This window comes from Ursus americanus, chromosome 7, assembly GCF_024610735.1.
Source record: "Ursus americanus isolate L20-20 chromosome 7, mUrsAme1.1.p, whole genome shotgun sequence".
In the NCBI taxonomy this organism is placed as follows: Eukaryota; Metazoa; Chordata; class Mammalia; order Carnivora; family Ursidae; genus Ursus; species Ursus americanus.
In genome coordinates, this window is record NC_142133.1 from 4,852,330 (window position 1) to 4,868,742 (window position 16,413).

At 48.0% G+C, this 16,413-nt stretch overlaps 1 protein-coding gene across 5 annotated transcripts in view; it reads right to left on the reverse strand.

The window, feature by feature from the left end:
* NCK2 (NCK adaptor protein 2) overlaps positions 1–16,413 on the reverse strand; it is a 147,256-nt gene that overhangs the window by 46,024 nt on the left and 84,819 nt on the right. The window contains exon 3 of one of the 5 annotated variants that reach the window (XM_045771849.2): positions 3,390–3,487. The exons of the other annotated variants lie outside the window; for them this stretch is intronic. The gene's annotated coding sequence lies outside the window, so the exon portion shown is untranslated. The remainder of the gene's footprint in view (positions 1–3,389; positions 3,488–16,413) is intronic. 5 annotated transcript variants of the gene reach the window in all.

A 16,413-nucleotide genomic window follows, 5' to 3' on the forward strand; every position in this document is an offset into this window, starting at 1 on the left:
TTGGCTCAGGGCGTGGTCCCAGCGTTCTGGGATCAAGCCCCTTGTGTTCCCTCTCTCGCTGTATCTCTCTCTGTCAAATAAATAAATGAAATCTTAAAAAAAAAAGATCATTCCATAATAAAAATCAGATTTAATTTTCTAATAGTGAAAAGCTTTAACAGAAGAAAGTCTGAAAAAGTACACTGAATGTTAAGTGAGAGACAGTATATTCTGATTTAGTCTAAAAATCACAAAGGTCAGATCCCAAGAATAATGCACATTTGTCACTCCAGCTTAGGCAGTTCCAGAAAATCTCATTTTTGCCTTTGTTAACTACAGCTAATTAAGTTATCATGGAGGTCTAACCAACAGAAAGAAGAGCCACGTATTTGATATGATACAGCCAGATCCTATCTTAAATGTCATGTGGCCGCTTTAGAAGAGAGCTTAGCGAGAACCTCATGTCATACTGGATAAAAGAAACCCTCAAAAAACCTAGCAAACGAAGCTGCTTTTTCAAAATTTAGGTGGGAGAAGATTTGGGGGGGGGTCTAGAATAGCTATAAAAACTTTCTTGGCTCAAAAGTTTTCACTAATTCCTAAAATAACATCGATCCTATTCTAGGACCCTATTTTCTTTCTAAAAACAATCCTGTTAACTGCATCTTGCTGGGTTATGGCAGGGTTACATACTACTCATAACAGGCCGGGTTCCTCCAACACCCCAGAATGATCACAGGTGTTTCCAGAGAGGTCTCCAGCACCAAGCTGAACCACTCGGTCCTAATGACAAAGAGAAGACAGGAGACAAGGGGGCTGGCAGTCTAAGCTTAGCTGAACCACGTGGAGGTCCACCGCGGACTTCAGCTTTTTCTGTAAAATGGGAGTAACAGTACTCGCCAGGCCTCACCAGATAGTCCTAATGCTCAGGAGAAGCATGCAAATGCAGTGGTTAAGAGGGTGAGGTCCGGTGTCACACAGACATGGGCTGGGGCCCCGCTCTGCCACATTAGCCCAGCTGCTTCTCGTACAACGTAGGATAATAAGAGCACCTCACTTGGGAGCTTGAGAAGAAAGCCCTAAGCACACCATCCGACACAGAAAAGACTGGAGAATAGGAGCCACAAGATACAGAAGATATATTTACATATAATAGACTATTTCTTGCCATAAAGAAGGATGAGATCTTGCCATCGGCAACAACATGGCTGGGCCTAGAGGGTTTTATGCTAAGGGAAATAAGGCAGGGAAAGACAACCACCATGTGACTTCACGCACACGTGGCATCTACAAAACCTGTAAAACAAAACAACAGACTCTTGAATACAACTGGTGGTTTTCAGAGGGGAGAGGTCAGTGGGGGAGGGACAAAATAGATCGAGTGGATTAAGCAGTACAAACTTTTGGTTATAAAATAAACAAGCCACGGATAAGTACAGCATAGGAATACAGTCGATCATATTCTAATACCGTTTTATGGTGAGAGATGGTGGCGACGTTTATTGTGCTGAGCACTGAATAATGTTGGAATCACTATGTTGGACCCCGGAAACTAACATAACATTGACGTCTAGTACGCTTCAAAAAAAAAAAAAAGAACGAGAATTACAGTCATAATTAAACCCATCTGTACACTGCAGCGAACCTGACCAGGGTGAGCTGGCGCTGTGCCCTCGTGACACCTTCCTTCGGGAGTCGGGATTCAGGGCGCACTCCTATGCAGCAGACATTCCTCCGAAGCACTGGGCTTCCTTGCTGAGCAAGACAGACCGGGCGCCGTTCTCTTGTGATTCGAGCCCGAGGCACGAGGAGCACCTCCCCAGAGACACGTGCCCTGACCTCCCCATCGAAGGCGGTATCACCGTCCGGCCTCTCCCATCCAGAGGTCATTCAGTGGACAACTTACTCCTCTACTTCCTGACCAGCGCCACCTGAGACTGCCTGCTTGTCTCTTCATGTCTGGAAGGTCCCACTGTGTGACAGTGGCTGTTTGAGCCGCCTGGGGTGATGGGAAGCTCAGGGATAAGGCGGACTGATGATTCAAGGTTAACATACACCTGCCTCATGGGACATCTGGCTGGCTCAGTCGGTTGAGGGCCCGGCTCTTGGTTTCGGCTCAGGTCATGATCTCAGGTTGGGAGACGGACTGCGTTGGGCTCCGCCCTCAGCAGAGTCTGCTCGAGACTCTCCCTCTACCCCCACCTGCACTCTCTAAATAAAAATAAATCTTAAAAGAAATATAAATATACACACATATATTTACACACACACACAATCTGCCTCATTTACCCTTCTACCAACAAACCAATTTAGCCCACTGCAAAAGTCACAGAGTTTTTAAAAACTGCCAATCCCACTTCGCAGTATAAACCTTACATGGACGAACTCGGATTTCTCGAACTTAAGTCAAAACACATAGGGAGATAAGTAGACAGACCAAAAAGGTGTAACTTTTTACCCCTAGAATATTAACTTGGAATTTCAGAAAAATACCGATGTGCGCACATGGAAACAGACCTATCAAAATATATGTGTCTATGGGCAAATAACTGGTGTAGAGAGTAACCATGTAGGAAAAGAAGTTAAGACTACATGAAAAAAATTATTGCCTTCCCTACCTTGATTTTCAAAATATAGTCTGCAGTACTCAAATAATACAACTTACTTCACTATGGGTCTAATGGACTTTTTTTCCTTTGTAATATTTCATGCCTTCAATGCAGTCAACCTATTATTATGGAAATTCACTGACGTATATAGGCTTTGAGCAGATGAGGTAAGAAAGGATAGGCCCCCAAAGGTTATCCCAAACCTGATATCTACAAACCTGCGGACGTGTTAGATTACACCGCGGAGGGTAATGAAGGTGCTCATCAGCTCCTTCTGAGAAGGGGAGAGTATCCCGATGATCCAGGTGGGCCCAATGCAATCACAAAGGCCCTTACCAGCAGGAGAGGGAGGCCGAAGAGTCAGAAATTTGGAGACGCTGCACTGCTTTATTTGAAGACAGAGGAAGGATCTGTGAGCCAAGGAAGAGGGCAGCTCTAGAAGCTGGAAAAAGCAAAGAGCAGATTCTCCCCCAGAGCCTCCAGAAGGAACACAGTCCTGCCGAAACCCTGATTTTACAGCGAGCCCCGCTACCGGATTTCTGACCTCCAGAAACGTGAAGAGGATAAACTTCGGCTGTGTTAAGCCACTGAGGTCGTGGTGAGTGGCTACAGCAGCCAATAGCAAACCCACACAGTGAGTAATTATGCTAAGGTTGGTCCAAAAAGGGAATACCGTCTATGTTTTCCCTCCTGTATTACCATGTCTTTGTCCCTTGGTGTCTATCGGCAAATATTTAAAAATAGTACATGTGCATTAAGGAGATCTACTCAAAGAAACGGTCCCAGAAGCAACTGAAATACCTTAGAATGTCCTTATTAAAGTTTCAAGTTGTGTTGGAGATCAAAGACTTGCCAGACGCCAACTAATTTGACGGGAGTTGGCAGGAACCTGTGGTATCCTGCGGGGGGACAGAAAGGCCAGTTGGTGGCTTTTTACAAGCAGGATCACTAATTACAGCTAACACACTTCAACTTTAAGTAGGACACAACATGGAATCCAGCGGCTGTTCCAACTCGCTGTAAGTTAATTAAGCCATGACAACAGTCAAGGTCTTACCACTGCCCCAAGGCACATAAATACACTACATGTAAAAGAGAAAATAAACGATAGCGCAAGGCTCACCGCGCCTTTACAGAGGGGGAGAGGTGCCAACTGAGTGCTTGAGGGGCGCACGGTCGTCCGTGAGCAACACCATCCACCTCGTCCCCTCACGACACTGTTGCGCATGCGCTCGTTTATCTGCGGCTTACAGCGACCTTCTGAGATAGGAGTTATCTACAGATGTATTCAATGAACGATCATCTCGGGGCATAATTAAATAACCTGTCCAAATCCATAAGGCTGTCAAGGGCCTGGACGGGGATTTACCTAAGCTTTCTATCCATTAGCCTCCACGGCCTGGGAGTGTTTCCTGGTAGCAGAATTTTGCAGCATGGCTGAAGAAAGAAATCCCAAGGGCAAGGTAGATACTGATAAATAAGAACAGAATTTCAATTTCTTTTTGATAACCTGGTAAGTGAAAATCCTAAGGGAAAAAGAGAAGGAGCTCCCAGTCTTCTGGGTGCAATCCGGGAAGGCCTTGCTGGCTTTTTAATATCCCATCGGAGGAGGGGTAAAGGCAGACTAGATCAGCTGCGAGAGAATTTTCCCGATTCCCAAACACGAAGCTGAAGAGCTCAGTCCCTCCCTCGGTGCAGGAGCAGGCCCATCGGCAGTACTGTCACCCAGAGCAGACGGCCACCTCCCTGCAGCCGCTCTGAATGGCACAGGGCTCAGGCTTCCAGCACACCAAGGGCCTGGAGGGTTATTCTGGACAAGGTCTTTGTTTATGTTTGTTGCTAGTTTTATTGGATGATAGTCAGAGCCTGTGGCCTGTAAAGTTTCTACATCTTTGAATCTGTGAAGGTTTCCTTTGTGATTGTTACTCTCAGCTGGAGAAGGCCAGGGTTTGAAATCCAGTCTTTGCACCAACCAGGCAGGTGATGTTGGGGGAAGTTGCCTGACCTCTCTGACCTCCATTGCTGTGTTTGTCGACAGGGTCGGGGGGCTTCTGTGAGGACAAAATGAAACAATCCACAGGACATGCCCACTACCTGGTCTGTGCTAGATACATGGTAGACATTCTTGCTCCCCCTACATCACGCGATTCCAAATGACAAGGCTTGCTAGACTTCCATGGAGCCTTGACAGGGATTCAAAAATATGTTGCCCTAGATTATGATAGTGTCATTTAAAAAGAGTGAGAGAACTTAAAACAACAATAAGACCCAATGCTCTAGGGTAGCATCATAAAATCGAGATGCCGTAGTACCATCAATCCCACTCTGGAAGTTTTACCAGGAGGTCTCAGTGGGTCTTGGGTACACCCCGGCTCCCGCTGTGGCTAATATGAATGATACCTGCTTGCATTGAGCCTAGAGAGAATTTTCATGTGTCCACAGTATTTATCACAATACGTTAGACAAGTAGCTGTAGCCAAGTTATTTCTAAAAAAAAATTTTTTTAAAGATTTTATTTATTGGGGGGGGGGGGAGAGAGTATGAGTTGGGGGAGGGGCAGAGAGAGAAGCAGACCCCCACTGAGCCAGACCTGGGTCTCATTCCTGAGACTCTGGGATCATGACCTGAGCCAAAGGCAGACATTCAACCCAACCTACTGAGCCACCCAGGTGCCCCTCAAAACATAAATTTAAAGTATTTGTTGAGGTTTATTCCAGAGAACCAGCCAGTGAAACAATCCCCAAGATGGGGGGTCGCTGGCTTTTTCTGCTCCTCCTTTGCGGCCTATTCCTCCCTGGTACTCCTGGCCCCTTTCCCACCCCTGGAGCTCTGCAAGCGAGCTCCCTTCCCACTACTGGCTCCAGGGCTCCTGCTCCAGGGCCTCTACTCCTGGGGCTGCTGGCTCTGCCGCACCCTAGTATTTCCCCCTACCCACGGGGCTTATCCTCATGACCCAGAGCAGGACTGATTACAGCACGGATTAGCAGAAGGCTCAAGCACACACTCTGCCACATGATTTCTTTTTTAAAACTGTGGTAAAATACACAAGTTTCACCATTTTAACGGTACAGTTCAGTGGCATTAAGTATGTTTACACTGTTGTGCAACCTCCATCTACAGAATTTTCCGTCTTCTAAAACTGAAACCAGGTACCCATTACACACTAATTTCCCATCCCTCCCCTCCCCATCCCCTCCCCCCAGCAACCACCATTCAACTTTCTGTCTCTATGGATGTGACTACTCCTGCAGTGTTTGTCCTTTTGTGCCTGGCTTATTTCACCCAGCATAAAGTCCTCAAGGTTCATCTACGTCATAGCAAGTGTCAGAATTTCCTTCCTTTTTAAGCCTGAAAAATATCCCATTGTACGTATAGACCACATTTTGTTTATCCAGTCATCCATCCACGGGCACACGGGCTTACTTCCACCTCTTGATTATTATGAGTAACACTGCTGTGAACCTGAATGAGCAAATACTTCTCCAAGACTCAGTTTTTAATTCTTTGGGGTATACACCCCAAAGTGGACTGGATCACATGGTAATTCTATTTTAAAAATTTTGAGGAGCCCTCATCCTGTTTTCCATAAAGCTGGAACCATTTTCCATTCCCACAAGCAGTGCACAAGGGTCCCAATTTCTCCACATCCTCACCAGCGTTTGTTCTTTGTTTTGTTGGTAGCGGTCATCCTAGTGGATGTGAGGTACGCATAATTTCTTAAGTGAACCTTCTTTCTACTGGGTCCTGAAGAGAATTTGTTAGTGGATGGCAATTGTCAAGAAAAGGAAAGTTTTATACTTTATAACTTATCTTGGGTTTTCTGCTGTACCCCCTTCCCCATCTTTTTTTTTTTCTTTTTAATTGAACACTATTAATTTATCCTTACTACCAGGATCAGACACTCCCCCAAATTGAACCATATTAAGAAAAATACGTTAAAATGTGAGTTTGCAGAAGTTTATCACCAAGCAGCTAATTTTACTATGTGAAATGCCTGGACACAACCAGAATTCCAAAGACTAGACTAACAAGTCAATAAGACTCATTATGCCTCGGAAATTTTCCAGAAGAAGTAGAATTGGGAGTTCTGTTGCTTCAGTAGACTTTGGGAAGTGTTATTTTTTACACTATCTTTAGACATAATTGACCGCTCAGGCCCGAGAGTGTCCAGCTTGCTAACCTCTGCTGACCCATTCTCAGTTTCTACATGAGCGGCTTAGACGTTCGTCATGCTGAGAGGAGGTTATGGACGTCAAGGCCCAAGTGTCGTCATTCTGGAGACTCACTGTCCACGTAATAAGCCAATTTCATCACACAGTATTAACTGTAAACCACGTGGAATTCCGAACACCTGCACTGGACCTGGAACCAACATGCACCACCTGACGCTGACCCGGAAGACATCACAGCAACGGGGTCATGAGATAAAGGACAGAAATGGAAAAATACCCCCCCAAAGAAGCAAACTCGTAGAGGAAGAGCAGGCAGAGCAGGAAGCGGCAGCCTGTGGCTGTGAAGGTGGGAGAAATGGGGAGAGGCTGGAAAAAAGGATAAAAGCTTTTGAACTCTAAGATGAATAAGGTCTGACATCTCCTATAAAACAGTGACTACAGTTGATAACAGTATATTGGATAACTCAGATTTGCTGAGAGAACTTCAATGTTCTCACCAAGACAAGAAATACATATGTGACGGGATAGATGTTTTAATTAACATCCAGGTGGGGAGAACCTTTCACGATATACACGGTAAATCACCATGATGCACGCTTTAATATCTTAGCTTTATTTGCCAATTATACATCAATAAAGCTGATATGAAAAAAAGAAAAATACTCATCTATGAAAATGGACACTGACGGCTTTGGCAAAATTTGACCCTCCGTTACCACGCCAAGGGAGTAAGCAATATTTTCAGACGACGCAAACCCACTGCTCCCAAAGTAGACACTTAGCCACTCATCACCATTTTTAGGGGTTTATTAGGCCTTGCTATTTTGTCCCCACAAAAGTAATTGTAACTGATATAATTTCGGTATCTATTTCATAAGCATGTAAACGTGTAAATATCATGAGCTTCCTCGGTTTCCTAATGAATTCAGCTACACCAATCAATACCTGACCTTCTTCCTGACCACTTATCATTCACAATCCTCCGCCTGACTCTGAAACACACGAGTGATTTTTAAACCATTCCATACTATCAAGGTCTCGATGTTCAAATATAATTAAGCTGCCAAAATCATTTTATTCTGCAGATATGCAAGGCTTATGCCCACATTCCTAAGTCTTCTATGTCTTCGACTTTCCTATTTAATGGGGGAAGAAACATTACAGAAAGCCCCTCCGTACCAGCCCAGGGGATGGGGAGCCTCACCCGTCATGCAGAGGACCTGGTGCATGGGAGGGGACCTGACTACTCTACAGATACGCCTACAAATGCTTTTGTAAAGGTAAATGCTGATGTTTATTCCAAATGTGTGACTCTTTTAAGGATATCTTGGGGCACCTGGGTGGCTCAGTCGGTTAAGCATCTGCATCTGGCTCTCGGCTCAGTGGAGTCTGCTTCTTCCTCTCCCTCTGCCCCTCACCCTGCTCCTTCTCTCTCTCTCTAGTAAAAAAAAATAAAATCTTAAGAAAAAGGGTGTCTTTCCTATCATTTAAGAAAACAGAAATAAATGAGAATTTCTAACATCTGTGCCTGATTTTTTGAAATAAATTTTATTTCTTAGAACGATTTCAGTTTCCCCTACTATTAACATACTACATTAGAATGGAACATCGGGACAATTAAGCCATTATTAACCAGAGTCCATATTTTATTTGGATGTCCTTGGCTTTTACCTAATACCCTTTTTTAAAATCCACAATCCCACCCAGAAGACCACATTACATTCGGTCCTCATGTCCCCTCAGGCTCCTCTTGGCTGTGACAGTTTCTCGGAATTGACTCATCTTGATGACCTGTCCAGTTTTGAGGGATACTCGTCAGATCTTTGTAGAACGTCCCTTGGCTGGGATGTGGCCGGTGTGTTTCTTCTCATGGGAGTGGTGTTAGCGGTTTTGGGAGGAACAGCACAGAGGTAAAGCACCGTGTCCATCACATAGGATCACGGAAAGATACTGTCCAGGTGACTCATGTCTGGTGACACTGACCTGGCTGGGGTGTGTCTGCCAGGTCTTCCTGCTTCTGCGTCATTCTGTCTCTTGTCTAAGAGACACCTCTAAGCAGAGGACACCCTTGGGTGGGCTTCTGCTCCACCTTCCTCAAAGAGGTGGTATCTAAGGAAGTTAGGTGCTATTCCACACAGAAGACTTGTCTCCCTTCCCCTGGCTTAAAATTCATTCATTTATTGTATCGGTGGACACTTATAGATATTTATTTTAAACTCTGGGCTACAATCCAGTATTTCTTATTTTGTGGCTCAAATTGCTCTAACTTTGGCTGTCAGGAATTCTTTCAGTGGGCCCCTGTGTCCCTTTGATACGCCACCATCATTGTGAGTGTGTGTGTGCGTTGAGTACATCCTTACGTTCTGGCATCACGAGATACTCCTGTACATCTCCTGCCCTGGTCCCAGGATCAGTATGTCTGACTTTATAGTAACCACTGGTACCTACATCCCACCTCGTGTGCATCTTACACACGCGCGTTCCCCTGTGCTGGCTCTAACCCAGCTCCTGGGTCACAGCATTGTTAAAGAAAGTAAAGGAGCCATTCTGCAGGCCTGCTGCTGTCTGGCTTTGACTAGCCTTCCCTCCTGCTGAGCAATGCCCTTAACAAAAGCCTCTCCCTGGTTCCTAATGTACCTGTCACTGTGTCTCCCTGCTGACGAGCCCCATCCCCTTCTCCCACCGCCTATTTCTCCTATAGCCTCGGCTGGGTCCCATTCCCCATCCTCACTAAACAGGCCTCCCTGATCCCACCCACAGTCTGCTGTACATACTTAATGCTACTGCAAGTGCAATTATTTTTACCCTTGACTTAGGTGAGCCAAACCTTGGTAACATATGTCAAGAGCACCTCAAAAGACCCCAGTTGCTATAAATTGGGGCTCTGACACGGCCACCCAAAGTCCCCAGGGGGCACTTAGGAAACGGGTCGAACCTACCCCACCCCTGCCCCAGGGCAGCCGAATGTGCTACAGAGGTGCTCACAACCTGCTGACCAGTCCCACTTTATACTTCTGGTCACTGGCCCAAGCAAGCCCTGGGTGCTGCCTGGCAGCTCGCTCCGGGTCCTAAGTGAACTCCCTCCCTCCCATCTATAAGGGGTCTGTTTCAGATCTTCCTTCCCCCTCCACGAATGTCCCCCGCCCCTTCTGCAGTCTCAGGTGATGAATGACACTGAGAGAAACGGAAGCAGTCAGAAGGAACCCCCTACCTGTGCCTGTGAACACGCCACTTGTCCTTTTGTTCCTGGGGTGGGCATCTGGGCACCCAGGTGCCCGCCCTCCTCTGTGCACTGGATCCCACCCCTCTGCCCCTGGAGGACCTGTGCCTCTCGTCAGTCCCCACTCCGCTGCGTCATGAAAACTCTCCTCCTGTCCAGATCATCTTACCTGCACGCTGACAGCTGACACTGTCCATCAGCCCTTTCTTGAACACGCCCCTCACTTGGCTTCTGGGCCATCACACAGCCCTGTTCCTTCCTCCCTGACTGTCCCCACTCAGTGCCCCTGCTGGCTTCTGCTCTGGTCCTGACACAGACATGCAGCAGTAGCCAGGCTGTCTGGGAGTCCCTACTCCGTCTGCTTGCGGCCTGGATGAGTCCATCCATCCTCCTGGCTCCGAGCGCCATCTCGATGCAGGTCGCTTCCAAAAGTAAGTCTTCACCCTGCTCCTGCCCCTCAGTGCCAGACTGTTCCACCCCACTGCCTACTGAACCTACCGAACGCGTCCAGCTCAATGTCTAATGTGGTCCTCGAACTGCACAGGCCCGAAGACAACTCTTCATTCTCCCCACGAGAAACAAAAGAAAGCTGATCAAGTCAACAACAACAAAACCCTCCTGTGTCTCCCACAGCGTTCCCTTCTGAGGAAAGGACATAAATGACAACCATTCATCCAGTTGCCCGTCAAGCCAAAGATCTTAGAGCGATCCTACAGCCTCTTCTCCCGCACCACCCACCCCACGCAGCAGACCCCGCAGGCTCGCCTCCCAAAAATGTCTCCAATCCAACCACTCCTCGCCCCCTCTACTGCCCGCTTAAGCCAGCAGCCCCTCTTGCCTGGACTGTGTGACTTTCTCCTAACTGGTCTCTCTGGGTCCACCCCTCCCCGCAACCCCACTTGAGACATGCACAACGGACAGTGATTTGTGTCACTCCTTTGTCCAACCCCTACTACAGCTTCCCATCACGTCATCGCAGAATCCAGAGCCTTTACAAAGGCCTCACATTACTTGACCTTGGGCCCTTTTCCTCCACGCTCGTATCCTCCTGCCCCTCACACTTTGCTGTTCCTCAGAACGACCAGGCGAGCTCTTGCCTGCAATGCCGTTACCCCGATATCTGCAGACTCTCTGTCCCCTCGCTTTGCTCAAACCTCTGTCCAAACGTCCCCTCCCTCGCCCCATCCCTTCCCTGATTCAGTCCCACTCTGCTGAGCCCCGCCTGCCCCACCTTACCTAACACAGCTGCCGCGCTCCCTCCATCCCCTCGCGCTGGTTTCTGGTTTCCCTGGCACTTCCCAGGAGTACTTCATGCATGTCGTTATTGATTGTCTATTTTCTCCCACTGAACATAATTTGTTGAGGACAAGGACTTTGTGCCCTCGTAAACAGAGCACTTAGGCGGGCCTGAGCCGATGCGTGTCCCCAGCAAGCATCTGAGGGAGTGAGGGGATGAACGGCCCACGGATGCTCTTTATCAGTAGCTGCTGGCGGCCTCCACCAGAAGAATCCGCTCATGGGTATCAGATACTGAAAGGCTGTCCTGTGTCCTGGTTTGCAGTTGAAGTCACATCTAAGATGCTTCATCTAAGACGATCTCACTCCTTGAGACGGCCATTGTTGTTCTACATAATAAGGGCTCTTTACTCATGATGGAAGCCATAGAAGAATTCCAATTAAAATTTTATATGTTATACTCTTCAGCTACTTTGAGTAAAAGGATGAAAGTACATGGAATAGACATAAATATTCATGAAATGCAGATCAATAATGAAGAGTGAATCTTCCAACTCTTTCTAGCAACTGCTTAGCGTAGCAACAGATCATGGGAGATGCCAGTTTAGGCAAGCCCACAGCACATCTGAGAACGCACAGTCCAAGACCAGAGGACACACCTGGCGAAGATACTCTAAGTACTGTTAATAAAATTCCAGCACTGGAAAACTTTGTATTTATCCTTTTCGACCCCCAATTTCGAAACAGGCAGTTGAACACTGAAACACCACCAAACAGATGTGGTCCTTTCAGCAGAACTAGAAGAATATAAGATTCCCTTTTATGTGAAAGCATTAAAGTTTATAACTAGTGGTATCCATTGCTGGCACAATAAAAGACTCAATTCTCATTAAAAGAACGTCTGGATTCTCAAGTAGGAATTCTCGATTTCCACAGATTAAAATCTCATGAAATATACTTGGAAAAAACCATTGTAAGCGCCGCACATAATGACAAAGGGCTGGCATTTAGAAGACTAAAAACCCTTCAATTCCAGAAGAAAAAGACCAACAGCTCGATTGAAAAGCGGGCCAAGGACACAGTCCTTGCACAGAAGGGCAGCACAAACGGTGACTACACGCCCAAAACACTCTGCCACGTTCCTAATTGGAGAACGCAGTAAAGAAGACGCCTATTGACCCAAGCTGGATAAAAACGGAACAGGCCGATGATACAGGTGTTAGGACGGCTGGAGAGACGAAAATGGAATGACCACGACAGAAGACGATCTGTTGGACTTTTCCTGGAAGCTCAACACGGCACGCGGTACGCAGTGGCACCTTCACTCCGAGTCACAGGTGGGAAAGAAACAGGCACGTGTGAGTCAGGGCACCTGCCCAGCAATGCTCACAGCAGCACTGCTGTGACAGAGAAGAGAAACAAAGACCCCGAGCAAGGGGAGAAGGCGGTGTGCGGTCACACAGTGCTGTATCACACAGCAGGGACACGGAAGCAAGCCTCCCCAAACCACACAGATGACTCCCAGAAACCAGGCAGAGTAGCGGAAAAAATCAAAGGACGTCCTACAAGGTACCATTTTCGGAGAGGCCTGAGACTAGCCAACTCGACGATATTGTTCAGGCTTACCTATGTATGTAGTGAAATGAGCTTTAAGAAGGGAATGGGAGCAGCTGGTGGGAGCAACTGGCAGAGCATGCGACTCTTGATCTCAGGGTCATGAGTTCGAGCCCCACATTCAGTGCAGAGATTACTTAAAAAAAAAAGATAAAAAAGCAAGAGAACAAAAGAATGGGCAGTTGAGTAAATAAATGAGGGAGAAAAGACAAATGTCCCCAGAAGAATTCCAAATAAACTATGTTGCTCCCCCACCAAGGAGGGGGAGCTTAACTCCACTCACTTAAGTGTGGGCTGCACTCAGAACTCCTTGCAAGGAAGACAGCATGAGAAGGGCATAAGGAGGCACTCTGGAGCCAGCTGCTCAACGCCAAGGTCACGTGGGTAGGACAGAGGGACAGTACATACCCTGAATATTATGTGATGAAAATGGCCCTTTACTCCTATGGTCTCCAAAAAACCCATGACCCTAACAATGAAGATCAGCGAAATCCCAACTGGGGGCCACCTGACAAGTGCTCAAAACTGTCCAGGTCACTAAAAACAGGAAAGTCTGAGGAACAGTCAGAGCCTTAGGACACATGACGACTAAATGCAATATGCGCTCCTGGATAGGACCCTGTGCACCTGGGGATTTTCCGTCCTCCGAAGCGTCCTTTGATATTACTAGAGCCATTCCTGCTTCTCTTTTGATAATGATTAATGTTTGCATGGTATATATTTTTCCATCCTTTTACTGTCAACATATACGCAGACAAATATACACATGCATACATACCAACTATCTCTGAAGTGTTCCAGGATACGATGGGAGAGACACATGTCCTTAGGGGACACGACACTTAGGTGGCCGGTGTTTTGTGCTAGAGTGGAGGCCTGCTGTAGGCGTAAGTCAGGAATGGGCCAAACCCAGGGGTCCCAGGGCTACACGAGAGAGTTCAGAACCCTACACGAGGTAATCCAAGTGGAATCTGGCTCTCATTTGGGAATAAGACATTTCTGGTTTATTTAGTTGTATTTTTGCAGCGAAAAACCCCAAGTGATCAGGTGTTCTCTACAGCAGTCTCTCTGAGTTTTCCACGCCTGAGACCGTCAAAACGACAAGCTTCCCCACAAACATCAGCCACACTGCAACCAAACACACACCTGAGAGGACGGAACGGGTCTCACGGGGTCAGCCCCCCCCCGGGACACAGAACACCTTCACGCCAGATCTAGAGTCACAAAGGACACAGTGCAACCACCTGGTTCATCAGCCGATCCGTCAGGACCTTGCGGCACTAGGAGCTCCAATTCTGGTCACCAGGACACTTAGACCTAAGACCCCGGGATCCCGAGGCTAGAGGGTGTGGGTCCAGAGCCAAACACATTGTACGACACCACTGATACCAGAACCGACTGTGGCGATGCTGCCTTTTATAAAGCTCTAAGTTATTTCACACCTCTCCTGTGTTCCACATGTAACCCAGATATTGGCTCCACTGCGCAAATGTCAGAGCTCTGTAAAAAGTCCCTTTCACACAAAATAATACGGACTCTGCTGTGTGATTTCTCCACTGACCCTGAGCCCCATTTTGCAGAAACCCATCATCCCTCACGCTGAAATCTCCCAAGTAGAGAACATAAGGCACGGAGAGAAAGCATTAACAGCACTCCTATTTCTAGTATGTTCTAGCACCCAGGCGCCCTGTGCTGCTTCCTGTTTCTTTATTATATTCTGCTCGATTTCTGGGTAGAAGACCCGTCTTCCTTGAGGGGTAGCTCGTTGTAAGGATCAAAACTCAGAACTGCCGGTAAACACTGTATCAGTGGTGGCACGGAGTTTTTAAGTTCCGCAGATCATCTACACCGTGACTACGTGAGCGTTCTCAAAGGGAGGACTTCAAAGTCGAAGGTCTCTTGCAGGAAGATGGATGCAAAAACAGAGACGCGCAGGCGCAGCTCCCTCCAGGAAGGTCTAGAGCCAAGCCTGAGCCTGGGGGCTCTCTGGGAAAAACGCATGTTCCAAAGTGGCCCAGAGCACAGAGGGTGTGAGCCGGGCACCAATGCAAGTCAGGCTTCTCTAGGAAACAGGAACACTGTCCTGTGACATCCTCTTACCCTTCTTTTCTTGCCTTACCTGTGCTCTCAATCGCAAACTAGCCCTTTCTCTCCCCAGGGCTAAAATAAAATCCAGGGCCCACATGTGCAGTTTCCAACCGGCTGATCAGAAAGACCTGAGAAGCTTTAAAATAAAGCAAAAAAGTCCACGCTTCCCAAAAACAAATCCCCAGAGCTGGGACCTGGGCCCGGGCTCTGTGTTTTTTGAAAGAGCCTCCAGGAGAGGAAGCAGGTTTCGGAGTTCTGCTGAGGAGAACGCTCGCACCAGCAATTCTCCCCTGTGTCGGCAATCCCTGGGGAGCCTGCAGCAGGAGATGTCCAGGCCCATCAGCCCCTCCAGGTTGGTGGGTCCCTTGGGCAGTCAGCAGGCACTGACTCAGAGTTCCCTGAGGCCCGTGTGCTTGCTTCTGGAAAGAAAACAGTGAGGCAGAGGCCGTGGTACACCCGTCTCCTCTGGTCCCGAAGCACCTGTCTGGTCCACCCAGCCAACAACAGGCAGCAGCATGGGCAGCTTGTAGCTCAGGGAAACCCTGGTCCCCTCTCCTGGAGGTGAGACGCCACTGGGAGATGAGCCCCTATGTTCGCTGCCAGCTGGGACAGGAGGGGCGCCTCCGGTGTCGCTCACACCGTGAACGCTTCTTCCTGTAGAATTCTGTGGGATGTGGTGGCCAGGACTGTGGTACAAAACCGTACCGTCCCTGAACTCCAAAATCACAGCCGAGCACTCCTCAGGTCCCTCGACGTCACTGGCCCAGAAACCAAGGCCTAGATGGTCACACACAGCCGCGAAAAGCACAACTGAACGGATGTCAGTCCCTCAACCCCATGCCCGCACACACACCACTTTCTCCAGAGGCCTCTGTTCGAGCACAAGTCAAAGAGGCTTGGAATCTAACCACCAAGAAAAGACGACCAACGTTTAACGAAACTGTGCTCACTCTGGAGTTTGGGGAGGATAAGACGCAGTCATTTGAAGATGGCCGGTACACAGCTTTTCCCACAAAGAGGCGGCCACCAGACCCAGGCTGCTGACAGGAAAGACTTCTTATCTCAGGCTCCTGGGATCAATGGCTCTCCTCAGCTCCTCTGATCTTGGCGTGAAAGTCTCTCGTAGTCTTTGTAAGCACTACAGAATCTACAACAAAGCCTCTGGGTAAGATCATAAGCTGCAAGTCCCCAAACTGCTAAATAAAACACGTCTGGAGAAGGGGGTCTCAGATCTGCTGTGCTCCCCGCTCCTTCCCCATGAGTGTGTAGTGGTGGGGGGACCGAGGGAGGGGGAGGGGTTAGTGGTGGTCCAAGCCAAACGCGGCCTTCTGTGGAAACATCCCACCTGAGCACGAAGCATTCTGCTTGCCCCACTGGCCTTGGGTCTGGCCTGGGGTCCATGGTGGCCCTGGGCTGCTCCTGACTATGGCCGGCCCACACTGTGGCCTGCACAGCATTCCACACAGGAAGGTCAGAGAGCCAAGGGCTCTGGGCA